At 37.1% G+C, this 25,810-nt stretch overlaps 1 protein-coding gene across 1 annotated transcript in view; it reads left to right on the forward strand.

Moving 5' to 3' along the window:
* DACH2 (dachshund family transcription factor 2) overlaps nucleotides 1-25,810 on the forward strand; it is a 658,986-nt gene that overhangs the window by 390,537 nt on the left and 242,639 nt on the right. The window lies entirely within an intron of this gene.

Consider the following 25,810-nt stretch of genomic DNA (forward strand, 5'->3'; position numbering starts at 1 on the left):
GTCATACAGAGTGAAGTAAGTCAGAAGGAGAAAAACAAATACCATATGCTAACACATATATATGGAGTCTAAAAAAAAAAAAAAGGTTCTGATGAACCTAGGGGCAGGACAGGAATAAAGATGCACATGTAGCAAATGGATTTGAGGACACGGGGAGGAGGAAGGGTAAGGGGGGAGGAAGTGAGAGAGAAATACTGTCATATATACACTTCCAAATGTAAAATAGGTAGCTAGTGGGAAGCAGCTGAATAGCACAGGACTTGGTGCTTTGTGATCACCTAGAGGGGTGGGATAGGGAGCGTGGGAGGGAGGCACAAGAGGCAGGGGATATGGGGATATATGTATACATATAGCTGATTCACTTTGTTATACAGCAGAAACTAACACAACATTGTAAAGCAATTATACTGCAATAAAGATGTTACAGAAAAAGAAAATACATTAAAAATACCATATTTCTGAAATAATGCTGATTCTCCATCTAACTGTACAGTAGAATAGATCCTGCACCAGTTACAACACTTTTAAATTTGTGGAAATGAATTTTATCTTACCTTAAAAAGTAAATTTTTTAATACATCACACTTTCCTCCCCCACCATTTAATTTTTTGATAAATGATAAAAATGAGCTATTATCAGAGAAGAAATAGTTTTTACTTCAAAAGATAAATAAACACAAAAATAAGTTGCTGTTTCCTAATAGGAAAAATACACTAACAATTGTGTGATGAGAAGCTGCTTATGTGCACATTGCAAATGAAATATTGGAGTTAAGATGTTAGCCATATAGATGGGTGATTGTAACTATTGCCATTAACTGATTTCAAATTGCATTCATGCTTCTGTGTACACATAATGAAAAATGGGCAAAATAATGAAGATTGACATTGCCCTATGTCTGCTGTTTAATTCTGCTGCCTGCTCCTCTACGATGCTACATCTCTAATTGTACACAGCTAGTGATACCTAGGAGTCTAAAGTTGTCATCCATCAATAAAAATATCACAAAGTTGGTTTAAAAAAAAGTTTATCCTCATTTTAAAAGAAGTTTATTTTTTACAATTTAAAAATTGTCATTTTCCTAGTTTGGAATTGTAGCTTTCTGTATCTAGAAGAAGAAGAAAGTAATTTATGACTTGAATCACATTTGTAAAATGGTAATTATAGATTGATAGATGAAAATATACCTTACTGAAGGGACTTCCCTGGTGGTGCAGTGGTTAAGAATCTGCCTGCCAATGCAGGAGCAGGGGTTTGATCCCTGGCCCAGGAAGATCCCACATGCCATGGAGCAACTAAGCCCGTGTGCCACAACTACTGAGCCTGCGCTCTGAGAAGCCCACACACCACAACAGAGAGTAGCCCCTGCTCTCCACAACTAGAGAAAGCCTGCATGCAGCAATGAAGACCCAATGCAGCCAATAAATAAAACAATAAATAATTTTTTTAAAAGTATACCTTAATGAGAAAATGAAAAGATAGCATTCTTAGTGTAGTTTTGAAAACCATATCAATGGATATAAATACACCACATACTTTTCATTCCTGAAATCTGAGGAAAGTATTAGATATTACAGAAAAGTTTCCTGGCTTTCTGTTGAGACAAATATTGGTTTAAGAAATATGAAAAAAACTAATAAATATATAATAAATATATTAAGTTGTATGAACTGTTTATATATTTTGGATATTAAAACTTGTTGGGCATATTATTTGTAAATATTTTCTCCTATCCCATAGGTTGTCTTTTCACTTTGTTGATGGTTCCCTTTGCTGTGTAAAAGCTTTTAATTTTAACTAGGTCTCCTTTGTTTATTTTTGCTTTTATTTCTTTTGCCTTAGGGAACAGATCCAAAAAAATATTTCTCCAATTTATGTCAAAAATTGTTCCTCCTATGTTTTCTTCTAGGAATTTTATAGTTTCAGGTCTTACATTTAGTTCTTTAATCCATTTTTAGTTTATTTTTGTATTTGGTGTGAGTAAATGTTCTAATCTCATTGTTTTACATGTAGCTGTCCAGTTTTCTCAGCACCACTTGTTGAAGAGACTGTCTTTTCTCCATTTTATTTCCTTAGCTCCTTTGTCATATATAAATTGATCATAAGTGCATGGTTCATTTCTGGGCTTCCTATTCTGTTCCATTGATCTTTGTGTGTATTTTTGTGCAAGTACCATGCTGTTTTGATTACTGTAGCTTTGTAGTATAGTCCGAACTCAGGGAGGGTGATACCTCCAGCTTTGTTCTTTTTCTCAAGATTACTTTGGTAATTCATGGTCTTTTGTGGTTCCATATGAAATTTAGGATTATTTGTTCTAGTTCTGTGAAAAATATCATGGGTATTTTGGCAAGGATTTCATTAAATCTGTAGATTGCTCTGGGAAGTAGGGTCATTTTAAAAATATTAATTCTTCCAAAGTAATATCATAGGATACCTTTCCATTTCTTTGTATCATCTTCAAATTCTTTCATCAGTATTTTATAGTTTTCAGAGTATAGGCCTTTCACCTCTTTAGTTAAGTTTATTCAGAGATATTTTATTCTTTTAGATGTGATTTTAAATGGGATTTTTAAAAAAAATTCTCTCTTCCTGATAGTTCATTATTAGTGTATAGAAAAGCCACAGATCTCTGTATATTAATCTTGTATCCTGCAACTCTACTGAATTTATTTATTAATTCTAGGGTTTTACAGTGGAGACGTCAGTGTTTTCTACGTATAGTATAATGTCATCTTCAAATAGTAACAGTTTTACTTCTTCACGTCCAATTTGGATGCCTTTTATTTCTTTTTCTTGTCTGATTGCTGTAGCTAGGACTTCCAATACTATGTTAAATAGAAGTGGTGAGAATACTACTTCTCACCTTGTCTTGTTTCTGAATATGGAGGAAAGGATTTCAGCTTTCCACCACTGACAATGATGTTAGCTGTGAGTTTTCATAAATGGCCTTTATTTTGTTGAGATATGTTCCCTGTATACCCACTTTGATGAGAGTTTTTATCATGAATGGATGTTGAATTTTGTCAAATGCGTTTTCTGCATCTGCTGAGATGATAATATGATTTTTATCCTTCCTTTTGTTACTGTGGTATATCACATTGATTGATTTGTGAACGTTGAAACATCCTTGGGTCCCATGAATAAATCCAACATGGATCATGTTTTGTGACCATTTTTATATGTTGGATTCAGTTTGCAAATATTTTGTTGAGAATTTTTGCCTCTATATTAATCAAAGATATTGGCTTGTAGTTCTCTTTTATTGTAGTGCCTTTTTTTTTAGTATCAGGGTAATGGTCGATTCATATAATGAATTTAGGAGTGTTTCATCGTCTTAAATTTTTTGGAATAATTTGAGAAAGATATTATCTCTTCTTTCTATATTTGGTAGAATTCCCCTGTGAAGCTGTCTGGTCATGACTTTGTTTGCTAGGAGTATTTTTTGTTAAAAATTCAATTTCACTACTAATAATTGGACTGTTCAAATTGTCTGCTTTTCTTGATTCAGTCTTGGCATGTTGTATGTTTCTAGAATTTTTCCATTTTTTCTAAGTTGTCCAATTCTCTGCCATATAACTGTTCATAGTATTCACTTATGATTTTTTGTATCTCTGTGGTATTGTTAATTATTTCTCCTCTTTTATTTCTTATTTTGTTAATTTGGGTTCTCTCATTTCTTCTTGGTGAACCTGAGTAAAGGTTTAATCTATTTTGATTATCTTTTCAAAAAAACCACCTTCTGGTTTCATTGCTCTTTTCTACTATTTACTCTCTGTTTTATTTAACTCCTCTATGATCTTGATTATTTCCTTCCTTCTGCTGACTTTGATCTTTCTTTGTCATAATTTTTCTAATTCTTTCAGGTGGTAGGTTAGGTTGTTTATCTGAGATTTTTCTTCTTTCTTGATGAAAGCCTGTATTGCTATAAATTTCCCTCTTAGAAGTGCTTTTGCTGCATCCCAGAGATTTAGGAATGTTGTGTTTCCATTTTCATTTGTCTCCTGGTATTTTCTGATTTCTTCTTTGATTTCTTCACTGACCCATTGGTTTTTTACTAGCATGTTGTTCAGTATCCATGTGTTTGTTTGTTTGTTTCATTTTTCTTTATGCAGGTGTTTTCCAGGTTCATACTGTTGTCCTCAGAAAATATGCTTGATATAATTTCTGTCCTATTAAATTCGTTGAGGCTTGTTTTGTGGTCTAGAATGTGATCTATTTTGGAGAATGGTCCATGTGTACTGGAAAAGAATATGTATTCTGCTGTGTTTGGATGGAATGTACTGTAGCTCTCTATTAAGTCCAACTAGTCTATAGTGTCATTTAAGGTCACTGTGGCCATATTGATCTTCTGTGTGGATGATCTGTCCACTGATGGAAGTGAGATATTAAAGTACCCTAATATTATTGCACTATTGTCAGTTTATCCTTTAATGTCTCTTAGTATTTACTTTGTATATTTAGGTGCTCCTGTATTGGGTACATATGTGTTAACGAGTGTGATATTCTCTTCTTGTACTAATCTCCTTATCATGGTATAATGCCCTTCCTTGTTTTTTGTTATATTTCTTTGGGTTAAAGTCTATTTTGTCTGAAATGAGTGTTGCTACCTCCACTTCCTTGTCATTTCCATTTGCATGAAATATCATTTTCCATCCCATAACTTTCAGTCTTTGTGTGTCTTTATTTCTGAAGTGATTCTCTTGTAGGCAGCATAGAGATGGTCCTGGTGTTTTCTTTTATCCAATCATCCACGCTATGTCTTTTGATTGATGCATTTAGTATATATGTATATGTTTAGTATACATATATATGTATATATATACATATATACATATATATACATATATATATACGTATATATATGTATATATATATATCTCCATATCCCCTCCCACACTCCCTATCCCACCCCTCTAGGTGGTCACAAAGCACAAAGCTGATCTCCCTGAGCTATGTAGCTGCTTCCCACGAGCTATCTATTTTACATTTGGTAGTATATATATGTCAATGGTACTCTCTCACTTCATCCCAGCTTACACTTGGCACTCCCCGGGTACTCAAGTGCATTCTCTACATCTGTGTCTTTACTTCTGTCCTGTCCCTAGGTTTGTCAGAACATTTTTTTTTTGGATTCCATATGTACATGTGTTAACATACGGAATTTATTTCTCTTGCTGATGAATTTCACTCTATATGACAGACTCTATGTCCATCCACCTCACTACAAATAACTCAATTTCATTTCTTTTTATGGCTGAGTAATATTCCATTGTATATATGTGCCACATCTTTATCCATTCATTTGTCTATGGACATTTAGGTTGCTTCCATGTCCTGGCTATTGTAAACAGTGCTGCAATGAACACTGTGGTACCTGTCTCTTTTTGAATTATTGTTATCTCAGGGTATATGCCCAGTAGTGGAACTGCTGGGTCAAATGGTAGTTCTATTTTTAGTTTTCTAAGGAACCTCCATACTGTTCTCCATAGTGGCTGTATCAATTTACATTCCCACCAAGAGTGCAAGAGGGTTACCTTTTCTCCACACCCTCTCCAGCATTTATTGTTTGTAGATTTTTTGATGATAGCAATTCTGATTGGTGTGAGGTGATACCGCATTGTAGTTTTGATTTGCATTTCTCTAATGATTAGTGATGTTGAGGATCCTTTCATCTGTTTGTTGGCAATATGTATATCTTCTTTGGAGAAATGTCTATTTAGGTCTTCTGCCTATGTTTGGGTTGGGGTGGGTTCTTTTTGATATTGAGCTGCATGAGCTGCTTGTATATTTTGGAATTAATCCTTTGTCATTTGCTTCATTTGAAAATATTTTTTTCCCATTCTGAGGGTAGTCTTTTCATCTTGTTTATGGTTTCCTTTACTGTGCAAAATTTTAGGTCTCATTAGGTACCATTTATTTATTTCTGTTTTTGTGTCCATTTCTCTAGGAGGTGGGTCAAAAAGGATCTAGCTGTGATTTGTGTCACAAAATGTTCTGCCTATGTTTTCCTCTAAGAGTTTTACAGTGCCTGGCCTTACATTTAGGCCTTTAATCCCTTTTGAGTTCATTTTTGTGTATGGTGCCAGAAAGTGTTCTAATTTCATTCTTTCACATGGAGCTGTCCAATTTTCCCAGCACCAGTTATTGAAGAGGCTGTCTTTTCTCCATTGTATATTCTTGCCTCCTTTGTCAAATTTAAGGTGATCATCCATGCATGGATTTATCTCTGGGCTTTCTATCCTGTCCATTGATCTATGTTTCAGTTTTTGTGCCAGTACCATGCTGTCCTGGTTAATGTAGCTTTGTAGTATAGTCTGAATTCAGGGCGCCTCATTCCTCCAGCTCTGTTTTTCTTTTTCAAGATTGCTTTGGCTATTTGGGGTCTTTTGTGTTTCCATACAAATTGTGAAATTTTTTGTTCTAGTTCTGTGGAAAATGTCATTTGTAGTTTGATAGGGATTGCATTGAATCTGTAGATTGCTTTAGGTAGTATAGTCATTTTTGCAATGTTGATTCTTCCAATGCAAGAACATGGTATATCTCTCCATCTGTTTGTATCATCTTTAATTTCATTGATCAGTGTCTTATAGTTTTCTGCATACAGGTCTTTTGACTCCTTAGGTAGGTTTATTCCTAGGTATTTTATTCTTTATGTTGCAATGATAAATGGGAGTGTTTCCTTAAATTCTCTTTCAGATTTCTTGTCGTTAGTGTATAGGAATGCTAGAGATTTCTTTGCATTAATTTTGTATCCTGCTACTTTAGCAAATTCATTAATTACCTCTAGTAGTTTTCTGGTAGCATCTTTATGATTCTCTGTGTATAGTATCATGTCATCTGCAAGCAGTGACAGCTTTACTTCTTCTTTTCCGATTTGAATTCCTTTGTTTTCTTTTTCTTCTCTTATTTCTATCGCTAAAACATCCAAAACTATGTTGAATAATAGTGGTGAGAGTGGGTCACCTTGTCTTTTTCCTAATCTTAGAGGAAATGGTTTCAGTTTTTCACCATTGAGAGCAATGTTGGCTGTGGGTTTGTCATATATGGTCTTTATTATGTTGAGGTAGGTTCCCTCTATGCCCACTTTGTGGATAGTTTTTAATCATAAATGGTGCTGAATTTTGTCAAAAACTGTTCCTGCATCTATTGAGATTATCATATGGGTTTTACCCTTCAGTTTGTTAATATGGTGTATCACATAGATTTATTTGCATATATTGAAGAATCCTTGCATTCCTGGGATAAACCCAACTTGATCATGTTGTATGATCCTTTTTATGTGCGTTGGATTTTGTTTTGCTAGTAGTTTGTTGAGGATTTTTGCATCTATTTCATCAGTGATGTTGGTCTGTAGTTTTCTTTTTCTGTGACATCTTTGTCTGGTTTTGGAATTAGGGTGATGGTGACCTTGTAGATGAGTTTGGGAATGTTCCTCACTCTGATATATTTTGGAAGAGTTTGAGAAGGATAGGTGTTAGTGCTTCTCTAAATGTTTGATAGGATTCACCTTTGAAGCCATCTTGTCCTGGGGTTTTATTAGTTGGAAGATTTTTAATCACAGTTTCAATTTCAGTGCTTTTGTTGGTCTGTTCATATTTTCTATTTCTTCCTGGTTCAGTCTGGGAGGGTTGTACTTTTCTAAGAACTTGTCCATTTCTTCCATGTTTTCCATTTTATTGGCATATAGTTGCTTGTAGTAGTCTCTCATAATCCTTTGTATTTCTGCAGTGTCAGTTGTTACTTCTCCTTTTTTATTTCTAATTCTATTGATTTGAGTCTTCTCCCTTTTTTTCTTGATGAGTCTAACTAATGTTTTATCAATTTTGCTTGTCTTCTCAAAGAATCAACTTTTAGTTTTATTGATCTTTGCTATTGTTTTCTTCATTTCTTTTTCATTTTTTTTTCTGATCTGATCTTTATGATTTCTTTACTAAGTCTGGGTTATTTTTGTTGTTGTTGTTGTTCTTCTTTCTCTACATGCTTTAGGTGTAATGTTAGGTTGTTTATTTGAGATATTTCTTGTTTCTTGAGGTAAGACTGTATTGCTATAAACTTCCGTCTTAGAACTGCTCCTGGTGCATCCCATTGATTTCAGGCCATCTTGTTTTCTTTGTCATTTGTTTCTAGGTACTTTTTGATTTCCTCTTTGATTTCTTCAGTGATATCTTGGTTATTTAGTAGTGTATTTTTATGCTCCATGTGTTTGTATTTTTTACATATTTCTTCCTGTAATTTATATCTAGTCTCATAGCATTGTGGTCAGAAAAGTTACTTGATGTGATTTCAATGTTCTGAAATTTACCAAGGTTTGATTTGTGACCCAAGATATGATTCATCCTGGAGAATGGTCCATGAGCACTTGAGAAGAATGTGTATTCTGTTGTTTTTGGTTAGAATGTCCTTTATAAGTCAATTAAGTCCATCTGAACTAATGTCTCTTTTAATGCTTGTGTTTCCTTTTTTATTTTCATTTTGGATCATCTGCCCATTGGTGAAAGTGGTGTGTTAAAATCCCCTACTATGATTGTGTTACTGTTGATTTCCCCTTTTATGACTGTTAGCATTTGCCTTATGAAGTGAGGTGCTCCTATGTTGGGTGTATAAATATTTACAATTGGTGTATCTTATTATTGGATTGAACCATTGATCGTTATGTAGTGTCCTTCTTTGTATCTTGTAATAGTGTTTATTTTAAAGTCTGTTTTGTCTGATATGAGTATTGCTACTCCAGATTTCTTTTTTTTTTTTTTTTTGCTTTTTTTTTTTTGCAGTACGTGGGCCTCTCACTGTTGTGGCCTCTCCCTTTGCGGAGCACAAGCTCCGGATGCGCAGGCTCAGCAGCCACGGCTCACGGGCCCAGCCGCTCCGCGGCATGTGGGATCTTCCCGGACTGGGGCACGAACCCGTGTCTCCTGCTTCGGCAGGTGGACTCTCAACCACTGCGCCACCAGGGAAGCCCCAGGTTTCTTTTAATTTCCATTTGCATGGAATATCTTTTTCCATCCCCTCACTTTCAGCCTGTATGTGTCCCTAGGTCTGAAGTGGGTCTCTTGTAGGCGGCGTATATACAGGTCTTATTTTTGTATCCATTCAGCCAGTCTTTGTTTTCTGGTTGGAGCATTTAATCCATTTACATTTAAGGTAATTATTGATGTGTATGTTCCTATTACCATTTTCTTTATTGTTTTGGGTTTGTTTTTGTAGGTCTTTTCCTTCCCTTGTGTTTCCTGCCTAGCAAAGTTCCTTTAGAATTTGTAGTAAAGCTGGTTTGGTGGTGCTGAATTCTCTTAACTTTTGCTCATCTGTAAATGTTTTAATTTCTCTGTCAAATCTGAATGAGATCCTTGTTGGGTAGAGTAATCTTGGTTGTACGTTTTTCGCTTTCCTCACTTTAAATATGTCCTGCCGTCCCTTCTGGCTTGCACAATTTCTGATGAGAGATCATCTGTTAACCTTATGGGGATTGCCTTGTATGTTGTTTGTTGTTTTTCCCTTGCTGCTTTTAATATTTTGTCTTTGTATTTAATTTTTGATAGTTTGATTACTGTGTGTATTGGCGTGTTTCTCCTTGGATTTATTCTGTGTGGGACTCTCTGTGCTTCCTGAAATTTACTGTTTCCTTTCCCATGTTAGGAAGTTTTCAACTATAATCTCTTCACATATTTTCTCAGACCCTTTGTTTTTTTCTTCTTCTTCTGTGACCCCTATAATTCGAATGTTGGTATGTTTAATGTTGTCCCAGAGGTCTGTGAAACTGTCCTCAATTTTTTTCATTCCTTTTTCTTTATTCTGCTCTGTGGCAGTTATTTCCAATATTTTATCTTTCAGGTAACTTATCTGTTCTTCTGCCTCAGTTATTCTGCTTTCGATTCCTTCTACAGTATTTTTAATTTCATGTATTGAGTTGTTCATCATTGTCTGTTTTGCTCTTTAAGTCTTGTAGGTCTTTGTTAAATGTGTCTTGTATTTTCTCTATTCTATTTTCAAGATTTTGGATCATCTTTACTATCATTCCTCTGAATTGTTTTTCAGGTAGACTGCATATTTCCTCTTCATTTGTTTGGTCTGGTGGGTTTTAACTTTTCTCTTTCATCTACTGCATATTTCTCTGTCTTCCCATTTTGCTTGACTTGCTGTGTTTGGGTCTCCTTTTCACAGGCTGCAGCTTCATAGTTCCAGTTGTTTTTCGTGTCTGCCCCCAGTGGGTAAGGTTGGTTCAGTGGCTTGTGTAGGCTTCCTGGTGGAGGGGACTGATGCCTGTGTTCTTGTCGTGGGGCTGGATCTTGTTATCCTGCTGGGCAGGACCACATCCAGTGGTGTGTTTTGGGGTGTCTGTGAACTTAGTATGACTTTTGACATCCTCTCTGCTAATGGGTGGGTTTATGTTCCTGTGATGCTAGTTGTTTGGCATGGGCCATCTAGCACTGGAGCTTGCTGGCCATTGGGTGGAGCTGGATCTTTGTGTTGAGTCAGAGATCTCTATGAGATCTCTCGCTGATTGATATTACATGGGGCCAGGATGTCTCTCATGGTCCAATGTTCTGCACTCAGCTCTCCCACCTTGGAGGCTCAGGTCCAACACCTGGCCGGAGCACCAAAACCCTGCCAGACACATGGCTCAGAGAAAAGGAAGAAAATAAAAAACAAAAAACAGACAAAGAGACAGACCTGTAGGACAAATGATAAAACCAAACGTAAGGAGACAAAATCACACAAAGAAACATGCACATACGTACTCATAAAAAGAAAAAAAATAAAAAAAAATTAAAAGTAAAAAAAAGAGAAAAAGAAAAGGAAGATTTTAACCAAACGAATAAACAAATCCACCAGTGATAACAAGCACTAAAATCTAAACTAAGTAAACATACAACCAGAAACAAAGCAGATGCAAAAAGCAAACCCCAATTCTACATTTGCTCCCAAAGTCCACCACCTCAATTTTGGGAACATTCATTGTCTATTCAGGTATTCCACAGATGCAGGTGTATCAAGTTGATTGTGTGGATTTATTCTGCTGCTCCTGAGGCTGCACAGAGAAATTTCTCTTTCTGTTCTTTGTTCGCACATCTCCTGGGGTTCAGCTTGGGTTTTGGCCCTGCCTCTGCATGTAGGCTGCCCTAACGCATCTGTTCCCCGCAGAGACCAGAGGGGGTTAAAGTAGCAGCTGATTAGTGCTCTCTTGCTAACTCAGGCCATGGAGAGGGAGGGGTACGGTAGTCATAATTGGAATGAGAGCTGAACCTGTGGTGGCAGAGGTTTGCATGACATTGCAACAGCCTGAGGTGCTCCATGTGTTCTCCCGGGGAAGTTGTCCTTGGATCACGGGACCTTGGCAGTGGTGTGCTACACAGGCTCCCGGTGGGGGGGTGTTGTGAGTAGTGACCTGCCCTTGCATACAGGATTGCTGGAGGATGTGCAACAGCCTTAGCATCACATGCCCATTTCTGGGGTCCAAGCTGATAGCTGTAGCTCACGCCCATTTCTGGAGCTCGCTTAGGCAGTGCTCTGCCTTCTGTGGGCACACGGAGCATGAACCCCCTGTCCTCGCACACCTCGAAACAATAGTCTCTTGCCTCTTTGGCAGGTCCAGACTTTTCTCTGACTCCCTCCTGGCTAGTTGTGGTGCACTAGCCCCCTTCAGGCTGTCTTCACACAGCCAACCCTAGTCCTCTCCCTGGGTTTTGACCTCTGAATCCAGAGCCTCATCTCCCAGGCCCCACCTGCCCTGGTGGGTGAGCAGACAAGCATCTAAGTTTGGTGAGTGCTGGTCAGCACTGATTTTTTTGCTGGAATCTCTCCACTTTGCCCTCTGCATCCCTGTTGCTGTGCTCTCCTCCATGACTCTGAAGCTTAACCCTCCCCACCCCCCATCACTGCCAGTGAAGGGGCTCCCTAGTGTTTGGAAAATTTTCCTCCTTCACAGCTCCCTCCCAGAGGTGCAGTTTCCATCCCTTTTCTTTTGTCTCTGTTTTTTCTTTTTTCTTTTGCCCTACCCAGGTATGTGGGGATTTTCTTGCCTTTTGGGAAGTCTGAGGTCTTCAGCCAGCATTTAGTAGGTGTTCTGTAGGAATTGTTCTACATGTAGATGTATTTTTGATGTATTTGTGGGGAGAAAGGTGATCTCTGCATCTTACTCCTCCAGCATCTTGAAGGTCATTTCTGACCCAGTACCCAGGGGAAAGCAGTAGCCAGTCAGCTATGAGGAACTGGAATCTGCAGGAGAAAGCCTTCCTTCCCGGCATCCTCTCAGTCACAGTGCCTTCTGGGAGAGCACATTTTGTGTTTTTGATGTCATATCCTACATCTTCATGTTTATCCCTTCACTGTTTATTGTCGTTCTAGTTGATTTTACAATGTTTTGTCTTTTAGTCTCCATACTGGTTTATTTAAGTGGTTGATACTCAATCCTTACTATATAGCCTTTCCTAGTGGGATTTTCCCTTTCCTATATTTTCCTACTTCTTCAGTTAGAGAAGACCCTTCAACATTTCTTTTAGGGTAGGTTTAGTATTGATTAACTCTTTTAGTTTTTGCTTTTCTGAGAAGTTCTTTATCTCTTCTTCAATTTGAATTGATAATCTTGCTGGATAATGTATCCTAGGTTATAGGTTTTTCCCTTTCTGCACTTTGAATATATTGTGCCTTTCCCTTCTGACCTGCAAATTGTCTGCAGAGAAATCAACTGATAGCCTTATGGGGGTATTGTATATGACTCTTTGTTTTTCTCCTGCTATCTTTAGTATTCTCTGTCTATCATTTTCCTATTTTAATTATGATACGTTTTGGTGTGGGTATGTTTTGGTTCATCTTGTTAGGGAACCTCTTTGCTTCCTGTACCTGGATATATGTTTCTTTCTTCAGGCTCAGGATGTTTTCAGCCATAATTTCCTCTAATACATTCTTGACCCCCTTTTCTCTCTCTTCTCTTTCTGGGACCCCTATAATGTGAATTTTGGCGTGTTTAATGTTATCCCAAAGATATCGTAGACTGTTTTCATTTTGCTTGTGGCATGGAGTGAGCAGGGCCGGGTTGTTCACTCAGCTCAGACTGGGGATTGTGGTGAGGCAGTAGCCACTGTGGCAAACCTATAATGCAAATGTTGGTACGCTTAATGTTTTTACACAGATCTCTTAAATCATTTTCATTAATTAACATTTGTTTTTTTTTTCCTATACTGGTTTGGTGGTTTCCATTATCCTATCTTCCAGATCATTTATCCATTCTGCTTTATCACTTAGTCTGCTATTCATTCCTTCTAGTATACTTTTTTTATTTCAGCTGTCAAATTATTTATTTCTGATTGGGTCTTTTTTATATTTTCTAGTTCCTTATTGAAGTGTTCCCTATGTACATGAATTCTTTTCCCTAATTTGGTTAACTTTTTTATTACCAGTGGTTTGAATGTTTTATCTGATAGATTATTTGTTTCATTATTTTTTTAAGGTTTTTCTCTTGCTCTTTCATTTGAGAGTAGTTCCTGTGCCTTTTCATTTTGGTTAACTTTATCTGCCTCTATGATTTCACTTGAAACAGTTACCTATTGCTGTCTTGAAGGAGCAACCTTATGTGGGAGCATCCCTATACAGACTGTGTGTGCCCAACGCCCTTGGTGGAAGAGTTGGATTTGATGTGACCTCAAGTCACATCTTTCCTCAGTGTGTGCTGGAAGCTCTCACCTTGGTAGGGAGTGGAGCTGGAGATGGAGTAGCTAGAGCTGGTGCCAGTGTTTAGGTGGCACTTCCCCTCTGGTCACTGGCTGTCACCGCCTTATCCAGAATGAGGTCTGCTCCCACATTGCTGGAGCAGAAGCCCTGAGTGTCAGGCCTGAGCTGGTTCTGTACCTTTAAGTGTGTGTTTTCCCTCTTCTTGTACTGAGACCCTTGCCCTGGAGAAGGGGAGTGCTGAGGCAAGTGGGGCTTGTGTGTCTTTTGGCTCATGTTGGCCATTGACTGACATCCAGTGCACTGCCTGTGGAGGCACCCACAATTGTTTCCCTTGCTCCACTCAGACGCAGCATAGGGTGCAAGTCTCCTTTGTCCCTTGCAGCCAATCACTGCTTCCAGCCTTTGCTGCCAGAACCCTGTTTTAGAATTGCTCTGCAGTTCACGTGGGGCCCACATGGCCTCTTGGCTTGTATCCAGGGGATAGCTGTGATGGAGAAGCTGCCGGCAGAGATCTGGGCTGCTTCTGAGTCACTGCTTGAGTAAGCACCAATAATGGCCACTGCTGCCCCACCCAGGCTCCACCTTGTGACTGGGTCTCCTCTGTATCCATGGTCAAATCATTTCCCTGGTCATGTTTTCCCCAGATCCAGTGCTGTGTTGTATTATGGAGTGGGGCCAGAGTGTTCACTCAGCTCTGGCTGAGATGCTCTGCTCAGGCTGGGATGCACTTGCCACTGGGGGCAAGCCTGCATGCTTGTGCTCCTCAGGAGCACAGTCCAGGCTTTCCACAGCCCTTCTATTAGTTCCAGCGGTCCTCCAAACAGCCAAGGGGGCTTTTTTCCCTTATGTAGGACAAAACTGGGGCATCCAATCTGTGGCTTGAACTACTAACTCACCAGGGCAGATGTCCACCCATGTTATCTCCCTTTTCCTCTGAGACCCCTTCCAGGGGCACTGGTCCCAACCCGATCACGTTTCCTCCCATTATACCCAGTTAAATATATCCTTTCTTACAGTGTTCATTGTACAAGAGTCTTTCTGTCAGTTTCCAGTGAGAATTATTTCACATGTAGATGTATTTTTGATGTATTTGTGAGGGGAGGTGAGCTCCATATCCTCTTATTTTGCCATCTTGATCCCACAGTCTATGATTTTTTTAATAATTATGTTTATTAATTTTATCTAAGAAATCTTTGCATAATCCAAGGTCACAAGTTTTTCTCCTATGTGTTCTTCTAAAATATTTTATAATTTTGGTTTTTACTACAGGTTTATTATATTAGTTTGCTAAGGCTGTTATAACAAAGTACCACAAGCTGGCTGGATTAAATAATATAAATGAATTTTTTCACTGTTCTAGAGGCTGGTAGTCTAAAATCCAAGTGTTAGCACAATTCATTCTGTTTGAAGGCTGTGAGGGAGTGAGGGAATGATCTATTCTATACCTGCCTTCTTGGTTTATAGATGGCCTTCTCTATATGTCCCTTCACATTATCCTATCTGTATGCATGTCCCTGTGTCCAAATTTCCTCTTTTTATACAGATATCAGTCATATTGGGTTTGAGCCCACCCTAACTGACCTCATTTACATTTTTTTTTTTTTTGGCAGCGCTGCATGGCTTGTGGGATCTTAGTTCCCCAACCAGGTATCGAACCTGTGCCCTCAGCAGTGAAAGTGTGGATTCCTAACCACTGGAGTGCCAGGGAATTCCCATAGCTGACCTCATTTAAACTTGATTACCTTTACAAAGACTCCACCTTCAAACAAGACCGTATTTTAAAGTACTGAGTGTTAGGGCTTCAACATACGAATTTTGGTAGAGGGGACACAGTTCAACACATAACACTCTGCCTTCTGACCCTCCCACTAAATTCTCGTTTCTCACATGAAAAGCACATTCAACCCCATCTCAACATCCCCAAAAGTCTTATTCCATTTCAGCATCAACTCTAACTCTAGTATCTCATCTAAACCTCATCTAAATTGGCTGTGGGTGAGACTCTGGGAATTATTTATCCTGAGGAAAAATGCCTCTCAAAATGTGACCCTGTGAAACCAGACAACAAATTATCTGTTTCCAAAATGCAATGGTGGGACAGACATAGAATAGACATTCACCTTCCAAAAGGGAGATATCAGAAGGAAGAAAGGGTTCAGAAGGTACCAAACAAGTCAGAAACCTAACAGGGACAATTCAATTAGATTTTAAGGCTTGAGAATAATTCTTTTCAGCTCTATGCTCTGTCATCTGGGCCCACCAGGTGACAACCCCACCCCTTGTCTCTGAACAGCAGTCCCACCCACTCAGCCTGCACCTTCTTGCATGGAGTGGCAGTGGCAGCCCTACCAGGCCCTGCATCTGTGGCTATGTCCTCAAAGTCATTCTTCCCTTATTTTGTCCCATCTCTGTTTATTTAATTTAGGCTGGCAATATTTATCTTGGTATAACATTCTCAAAAACTTTGTTAGCCCCTTGTGCAGTTCATGGGAGTCCAAGACATTGAACAAGAAGGTCTTCCACGTATATTTTCTGAATAACCAAATATCTATTCCTTGCTTCTGCTAAGATGGTTGATTGGATGCATGAGTCACAGGCTTATAACTCTTTAGTTGTCCAGCCTCAGCCTTGACCCTGTTTCTGGAGCACTTTATCTGGATAGGCTGAGAATTTTCATTTTTGCTTAATAATCCCCCCCCCCATTTTACTGTAGATTGCAAGTAGAAATCAGGTTGCTCCTTCAACACTCTGTTTAGAAATCTCAGCTAAATACCCAAGTTAATTGCTTTCAAGTTCCACCTTCCATCCAACAGAACACAATTCATATAATTTCTCTGCTACTTTATAACAAAGATCACCTTTCTTCCCATTTCCAATAACGTCTTCCTCATTTTCATCTGAGATCTCACCAGAAGCACCCTTAACATTTATATTTCTAGCAACGTTCTGTTAATGACAATATATGTATTCTCTAAGACGATAGAAGCTTTCTCTACAGTTCTCTTTTCTTTCTGAGCTCTCACCAGAATTGCCATTAACATCCATATTTCTACCAACAGTTCCTTCAAGGAAATCAAGGCTTTTTATAACATGCACCTAACAGTTCTCCCAGCCTCTGCTCATTACCCAATTCTACATTTTTATGTTTGTTACAACAGAGCCCCACTTCCTGGTACCAAAATCTGTGTTAATTTGCTATGACTGCCATAACAAAATGCTACAGACTAGGTGGCTTAAAAAACAGAAATTTATTGTCGCAGAGTCCTGGAGGCTGGAAGTAAGAATCAAGTTTTAGGCAGAGTTTGTTCTTTCTGGGGGCTGTGAGGGAAAAAAAAATCGATTTTATGCCTTTCTCCTTGGCTTGTAGATGGCCATCTTCTCTGTCACTTGACATCTTCCCTCTATGCATGTTTCTATGTCCAAATTTCTCCTTTTTATAAGGACATTAATTATATTGGATTAGAACTTTAGAATGTGACTGTATTTGGAGATAGGGCTAATAAAGAATTTATTAAGTTAAAATAAGGTTGTTAGGGTGGAACCTCATCCAATCTGATTGGTGTCCTTATAAGAACAAGAAATTTGAACACAGAGATGCCAGGGGTATGTGCATATACCTGAATGACCATTTGAGGACACAGCAAGAAGGCAGCCATCTGCAAGCTAAGGAGAGAAGCTTCAGAAGAAACCAAGCCGGCTGACACCTTGATCTTGGACTTCTAGCCTCCAGAACTGTGAGAAAAATTTCTGTTATTTAAGCCACTGAGTCTGTGGTATTTTGTTGTGGCAGCCCTAGGAAACTAATGCACCCACTCAGCTAACCCTATCTTAATATCTTACAGTAGTATGGCAGATTTGTTGCAATTAATAAACCAATATTGATACATTATTATTAACTAAAGTACATACTTTATTCAGATATCCTGAGGTTTTACTTAATGTTCTTTTCCTGTTCTATGATCCCACCAAGAATACCACATTATATTAGTCACCTCGTCTGTTTAGGCCCCCTTTGCTGTGATAGTTTTTCAGACTTTCTTTGTTTTTGATAACCTTGACAGTTTTGAGGAGTACTGGTTAGGTATTTTGTAGAATACCTCTCACCTGGTATTTGTTGTTTGTCTTATGATCAGACTGAGGTTGTGCGTTTTCAGAAGAAAAACATCAGAAGTAAAATGTCTTTCTCATCACATCACACCACTGTGGATGCTAACCGTGATCATCCGAATGAGATAGAGTGTTTGCTGTGTTCCTCCACTGTAAAGTTACTCCCTCTTTGCCCCTTTCTATACTGTATTTTCTGGAAGTGAGTAACTATACACAATCATACTTAAGGAGGGGGGAATTAAACTCCACTACTTTGAGGGAAGAGTAGCTATGTAAATTATTTGGACTTTGTCAACGTGGGAGACTTGTGTATTCTCCTTCATTTAATTGTTTATGTAACCACTTATATCAATATGGAGTCATGACGAATTATTTTATTTTGGGTTATAATACAATACTACTTTATTTCTTTTATTGCTCAATTTTTTCTAGCTTTGGCCATCAGAAACTTTTATTTGCTCCTAGTTCCCCAAGATTGTGTTTTTTAGTTTGTCGTTTGTTATTCTAAGCACTTTCTTATTTTCTGGAGCTACAAGATGCTCCAGGATCATTGTGTATATTTCCTACTACAGTCCTAGATGCAACTATATCTCCAAGAGCCCTGGTTTCTCTTATTAGAGAATGGTATTTAGAACCCAAGATCTGAGTTTTAGGTGCTAGTATATTGTTAAATTTCTGATTTACTAAAGATTTTTTCTTTTAAATCAAATAGCTGCTGAATTTTGACAAATGCTTTTTCTGTCTTTTGAGATGATCATATGTTTTTGTTGTGATTTTAATCTGTTGATATGGTGAAATACATTTGTTGACTTTGGAAAATTGATCTGACCTTACATTTCCTGGATACACTCTGGTTGGTCATGATATATTACCCTTTTCTTGTATTGCTGGAATTGCTATGCTAATTTCTTGAATTTTTGCATGTAAGATTTTCCCTCAAGATTCCTGTCTCTTGCTTCTTCAAACAATATAGGTTTTGCTGTGAAGGTATTTGAACATATAATTAAGGTTACTAATCAGCTGTTCTTAAAATAAGGAGATTATCCTGGATTATCTTGTTGAGCCCAATGTAATCACACAAGTCCTTAAAAGAATATGGTGAAAGCAGAAGTGTCAGAGGATGTAGAGAAAGAAAAAGGTGAAAGAGATGACTCAGAAAAAGTCAGAGATATTCCAAGGATAAGGATTTGAAGTTCTGTTGTTGGTTTTGAGATATAGGAGGCCATGTGTGGGGACTGAACAGAAGCCATTGGGAGCTAAGGGCAACCACTGACTGGAAGCCCAGCAAAAGTATGGGGAACGCAGTCCTATAGCTTCAAAAACTTGATTCAAATATAAACCTGAATGATCTTGAAAGTGGATTTCTTCCCAGAGCCTTGAGTAAGGAATCCAGCCCTTCTGACATCCTTATTCTATTCCTTATTCTAAGTCTTGTGTCAGACTTCTGACCTACAGAAACCAAGATAATAAATTTGTGTTGTTTTAAAGTGCTGTCTGTTCAATTTTTTTACATGAGCAATAGAAAACAAAAGCACTTTCATTATAGTCATTTCTACTTTCCTCAAGTAGTTATTGTATATTTGGTGGCATATTAAAGGTCAGATAATAAAGGAATGTGTATATATATATATATATATATACACACATACACACACATATATATGTATACACACACACACATATATATATATATAATTATGGAAAAGTTTAAGCAGTGACATACACTATTTAATAAAGTAAGACATATATTGCTAACCCTGGAACCTGGTCTAAAATCCTCTTCTAACAGATGAGGTAACTGAGGCATAAAGAAATTCAGAGACTCAATCAAAAACAAATAATGAGAAAGTGGAAAAGCAAGGTTTATAATGCAAGATCTTTCTCCCTGAATCTTTGTTAAGGACAAAAAAAGGGGCTATTTTAGTCAATATGTTCTTCAGGTGTTCATAAAAGGATGTAGGATAAAGTTACTGGGAATAACTTCACAGATGAGACTGAAGTAGGTACTAAATTATGGGTAAGATTTATGTAGTTCAACAAACAAAAAATAGAAGTTTAGATACAAGAATGAACGTGGTACATTAGAGAAGCTTGGGCAGTGGGTTAAGAATTGTAGAGGTCTGATGGGAAGAAATGATGAAGAGCACTGAACATCAGAAAAGTTTGTACTTTATACTGAAAGCTCTAAGCATTTCTGATAATAAAACCATTGATTATAAGTATTTTGTTACCTTGACAATTAGGTAGTAATATGAGGACTTATAAAAATAACATTTATGGAGACATTATTTTATGCAAAATGTGTTCAAAATTGACTTAAATTTAAACCCTGTATATAGAATTTTCATGGATACTGGAATTTTGATCTATGTTACACATGGTCTCAATGATTCTGCTGCTCTGTAGATGGCCAATAAGTCATTTTCCCGATTCTCAGTAAAGAACTGAACACTTTTGTAGGAACTCTTTCCTTCAGGAGCTGGTGAAAAGTGTTTGTTGTCCTCTAAAACTGGTTCCGTTCATCAGTTATTTGGTGGTCTTCTGGGGTTCATCAATCATGGAAACCAAATTGCTAATGCCTTTTAAAACCACAAATTTGTGTTAAGAGTTTGTTTTTTCCAGTCTTTTAATTTTATTTTTAACATCTTATTCTTTCTGAGAAATGTCAGCTTGAGTCCTTGAATGAATTAAGGAAGAGAAAAGTAGGCCATCAAGGAAAGGAAGGGTAGGTAATTTTGAGCTGTTTTCCAGAATAGCTAGTAGGAAATGTCGGGTATGGGCATTTATGTTTAATGAAATGTGACAGTGATACTATCTAATAATATTGTTACTTGCTTACCCCATATACCTACCTGATTCGCAGGAAGTTAGATTGAACAGAATAAATATGTATTTGAGAGATTATTTCTCTTCGGCAACTTTGTGGCTGAGACAAATAAGAATGTTAGATTACACTGTGATTTTTTTCTATGGCAGTAAGGAAACTAAACCGACATTAAAAACCCATACTAATTTTTAATTTGTGTTTAAAAAACACACGATAACTCCCATTTCCCACCAAGGTACTTTTAAAGGTTTTAATGGCCAAGTCCATCCTTAAAAGCTCTAGAGATACAGCTATAATCCCTTGTGGTTCATTCTTACTTCTGGTTTTTCCCTTCAAACTAGAATTAGAAGAGGTCTTTTTGTATGGAAAAATTTCAAGTTGAGAGAATTTGCTCGTCAGCTATTTGTGATAACAGAGCTTGATTTCTATGGTAAGGGTAAGATATTATTACCTGCAATGTGTTGGATCTGGAAGATAAATTTGGAAGTCTTTTAATTCAACACTCTCATGTTTCAGATCAGGACACCAAGGTACATACATGGAATTGTGACTTGCCCAAATTTACAGAGGGAATCAGTGGCAAAGCCAGGACTAATGTTCATGTGTACTGACTGTCAGACAAATGCTTTTCCTCTATAGTATTCTATCTATTATTGCTGGGAAAATGTTAGTGGCTTACTTTATCAAGTCCTAATTCTTGGATTAGTGATCACATGATAGATTTCTTCCCCATAGGAAAAGGCCAGTCAAATTCTCCCAGTGCATATTATCTCCTGGACACTTCTCAGAAGTTCTTTGACTTTTTCTGGAAATAATTTACAGTTAAATGATCCATAGGCATCTAGAAGAATTAACATATTATTTAAATAGTCCAACTTATTCTTAAGAAATCTCTTTCCTCTCTTAAGGAAGAATAGAGGGCAGCAAAGAAAGTATTTACTGAGAGCCTGCTGTATTACCAGACTCTGTACTAGCCATATCAGAGCTTATGTTACTTCAGCTAGTATTTTACTCATTTTTCTAGGACTTCAAATCGCTTTTTAAAGTTTCACAGTATTTACCATCAAGGAATTTATCTTTATAACTGATCTTAATTTGTTTACCAATGTTGTTTTCCTAGCTAAATATCCAGGTTTATGTATCAGGAGTTGAATGCATATTAACATGAGTAAGTAGTAGAATATATTTTGTTATATAAATCTTTCCAATTTGCAAGCTCTTCAATTCTTAATACAGATATTTTGTGCTCATTTATCAGCTAAATTATAAGCTTTGTCTTTTCAGTAGTTTTTGGTTTTAAATAATCTATCATTTAGTTGTGGTTAAAAAAGGGCTCTATCCCTTAGGTCAGGGGTCCCCATCCCTCAAGCCACAGACTGGTATTGGTCCGTGGCCTGTTAGGAACCAGGCCAAACAGCAGGAGGTGAGTGGCGGGCGAGCGAGACAAGCTTCATCTGTATTTGCTGCCACTCCCTATCGCTTGCATTACCACCTGAGCTCCACCTCTTGTCAGATCAGGAACGGCACTAGATTCTCATAGGAGCGCGATCCCTACTGTGAACTACGAGTGCGAGGGATCTAGGTTGCCCACTCCTTATGAGAATCTAATGCCTGATGATCTGAAGTGGAGCTGAGACCGTGATGCTAAGCACTGACGAGCGGCCGTGATGCTAAGCAATGAAGAGCGGCTGCAAATACATATTATCATTAGCAGAGGGGTTTGACTGCACAGAGACCATAATAAATCAGTTGCTTTCAGACTCATATCAAAACCCTATTGTGAGTGGCAAGTGACAATTAAGCTGCATCTTACGGAGTAGACTGGACATAAGCAACGCACTTCAGGTGTCACTGTCTTCCGTCACCCCTAGGTGGGACCATCTAGTTGCAGGAAAACAAGCTCAGGGCCCCCACTGATTCTGCATTATGGTGAGTTGTATAATTATTTCATTATATATTACAATGTAATAATAATAGAAATAAAACGCACAATAAATGTAATGCGCTTGAATCGTCCTGAAACCATCCTTTCCATCCCGGTCCATGGAAAAATTGTCTTCCATGAAACTGGTCCCTGGTACCAAAAATGTAGGGGACTGCTGTCTTAGATGGAAGGGTCTTTCCCACTTCCCACATCTTGTCAGTGTAGGTGTTCCTCTCTTACCTTTCTCTTTCCTCTCCATCTGTGAATCTCTTATCTATTCTGTGCTGGTTACTGCTCTACTGCTTCTGCCGCCTTTCTATTTCAGTATATATGTGTGTGTGTGTGTGTGTATATATATATATATATATATATATATATATATATATATGGTTGGCCAAAAAGTTCATTCAGGTTTTCCCATAATATCCTACGAAAACCCAAATGAAATTTTTGGCCAACCCAATATATTATATATAATATATATAATTCCTCTTTAAATTATTATCCTATTACTATTGATAAAACCTATTAGTAATGTCTTCATTTAAGAATAAAATATTGTCTTATTTGGTATAATCCATGGGCATTAACCTCCTAGTAGAGTATGCTGTCTTGGATTTGGGAAGATGAAACAAATTATTTCCAGTTTTTAGTTTTGCCTACCTTGGCAGAACCTCATAATTAAAAGAAAAATGGTTTAATTATTAAGTTATCTGGATTCTAGTATTTACTGAGAATAAGATACTGTCATTGATGCCTTCTTACCAGATGGTGTGATCCCTTGATACCTCTTATAAAATATAATACATAAGAATATGTATCAATAATTCAGGACCCATGGCATAAATCAGTCATATGGTCTGTTCCAGCAGGTGGGGCAGGTCCTTCTATTTTCATACTTAAGATCTAATTCATAGCACATTATTCAGCCTATTTCTACATAATCCTCATATACTCGTAAAGGAGAAGTGCAGAATATACTTTTTGGTATAAACTAATGTTGACTCTTCTGAAAAAAATTACTGTAGACCCATACAAATATTAAAAATGAGCTACTGTATTACACAGTTCAGCATTTTACTCAAAGACAAACTACAGTATAACAATATAATTTTCTTAAAGAAATTTATTTTTTCAAGTGAGAAACTTGATCTGTTGGAAAAAAATATTGATTATTGTTTTTTCCAGGCTCCTTGACCAAATGACTATATGATTTAGATGGGTTAGGTGTATATTTATCAGTACTGAACAATAATCATGTTAAGATTCATTAACTTAGCTGGAGCTTGATAGAGTTTATGGAATCTTGAACTCTACCTCTAACAATCAATCTTATTAATGGGAAACAGAATTTATTTGTATTACTCTACTCAGACTTTTGAAAAATGATTCTTAAAATGATATTCAAGAAATATAAAAAAATAAGAAAAATATGATATTGGGACTATTCAGAAAATTCTTGAGAAAAACACCTATCTTGGCTATAATACTTTAATGTTTACAAAAGTATTTGTCATGTCTCATATCTCATTGACACCTCACAATAAATCTGCAGAGAAGATGTTATCTCCATTCTATAGGTAAGGAAATTGAAGCTTAGAGTTTAACATTATTCCCTTGATTCTGTGTTCAGTGTCCTTTCTACTACTTTCACATCATATTTTTTAGTTTTAGCAGGCCACTGCTATTTATGTCATAGCAAAGGGCTTAGAAAGGGTTGGGGGAACATACTGTGGTTAAAGGAAAATTCTAAAAATCCAGCTGCCAAAAATTGAGGGAACATAGCTCAATCATTAACAAAAGTGAGTTAATTCATATCTTCATTTAAGGCAAACTGCACCTAGGAGTTTAAGCAGTTTAAGATGCCCAAATCTAAAAATAGAAAAAGAACATTTACAAGATTACTTTTATGTCATTGATACAAGTTCTCTCCCAACATTTGGCAAAGAATAGCAAAGTTTCTTGAATATGTCTATTAAAATTCTATACTTTTTCCATGCAAAGCCTTCTTTGGGAGAGGAACACAATGAATAAGTCCATACAGTGTTAGATCACTTTGAAAGCTTCTAAAGCACTGTATCAGGGCCTAATGTCACCCTTTCCTTTTAGTCCTTTCTGAAAAAGACCTTAACACAAACCAGAAAAGGAGAGTTTCTTCACCTGGAGATATTGCTGTCAGAATGTTGATTTGAGTTTCTTGAAGCAACTGGACTGCATTTTTTATCTCTTTTCTCCTTTAAAGTGATATTTCATGTCTTTCTGGGACAAAATTAGCAAGTGGAAATCTTTTATAAGGCAAACTATCCTGTCTTCATCTTATTACTCACAACACTGAATGGATATTTTTGCCCCTGTTTACATACCAAGAAACTGGAGTTCTGACAGGTAAAGCGACTTGGACAAAATAAAGTGTTAGAGCTGAAATTTGAAACCGATTTACATATCTCCAGATCACCATGGTCTGGTGGTGGAAACTAGACTACATATTTCAAAGACTACTACTAATAATAATTATAATCTGTGTATATATTTATTATATTTATTGATTGCCCAGTGTATGCAGATGTTTTATTTTCACAATCCATCTTAATCCTCACAGCAACCACACAAGTTGTAAAGTATCATTTTCTTTATTTTATAAGTGAGAACACTGAGAATTTGCACAAGGTCATACATCCACAAAGTAACTAAAACAGTATTTGAATGTAAATCTCTCTGCCTCCAGAACCTATAATCTTTCTTCTATGCTACATTGACCTTATAGAGGGACAGCAGCCATTTAATTGCCTAAAGTTTTAGCATAAGAATTTTCTACCAAAATTGGTAATAGTTTATTTTCTACAAATATTGGTAACATTTGTGTCAACTTACTTGTGTACATGTTAAGCACACATAAAGTAGCCAAATGTTATTAGAAAAAGTTCCTTTTTTTACCATAAGAAACTCTCAAATATAAGTATGGTAAAAAACATTATTTCTCAACACAGAATAAGGATTTTTCAACTTAAAAAGCCCAGTTTTGAACAATGCATCCTGAAATAGCCTTGTGTATTAAAACATTAGACCATAGTGAAAACTTTTGCACTGAATTCTGGTTCCACCATCATTTAGTTATTTGAATGGGCCAAGATTTTAACTTGTCTGCATTTCACTTTCCCTGTCTGCAAAATGAGACAACTTTCAATTTCTTTGGAATCATTGGGAGAATGAATTAAGACAGTGACAGTGTATGTTTAAAAAGGTATCATATTCCCAGACACAGTTTATGAGCTCAATGAATGTTATT

Source organism: Physeter macrocephalus, chromosome 21 (genome assembly GCF_002837175.3).
Source record: "Physeter macrocephalus isolate SW-GA chromosome 21, ASM283717v5, whole genome shotgun sequence".
NCBI classification, from domain to species: Eukaryota; Metazoa; Chordata; class Mammalia; order Artiodactyla; family Physeteridae; genus Physeter; species Physeter macrocephalus.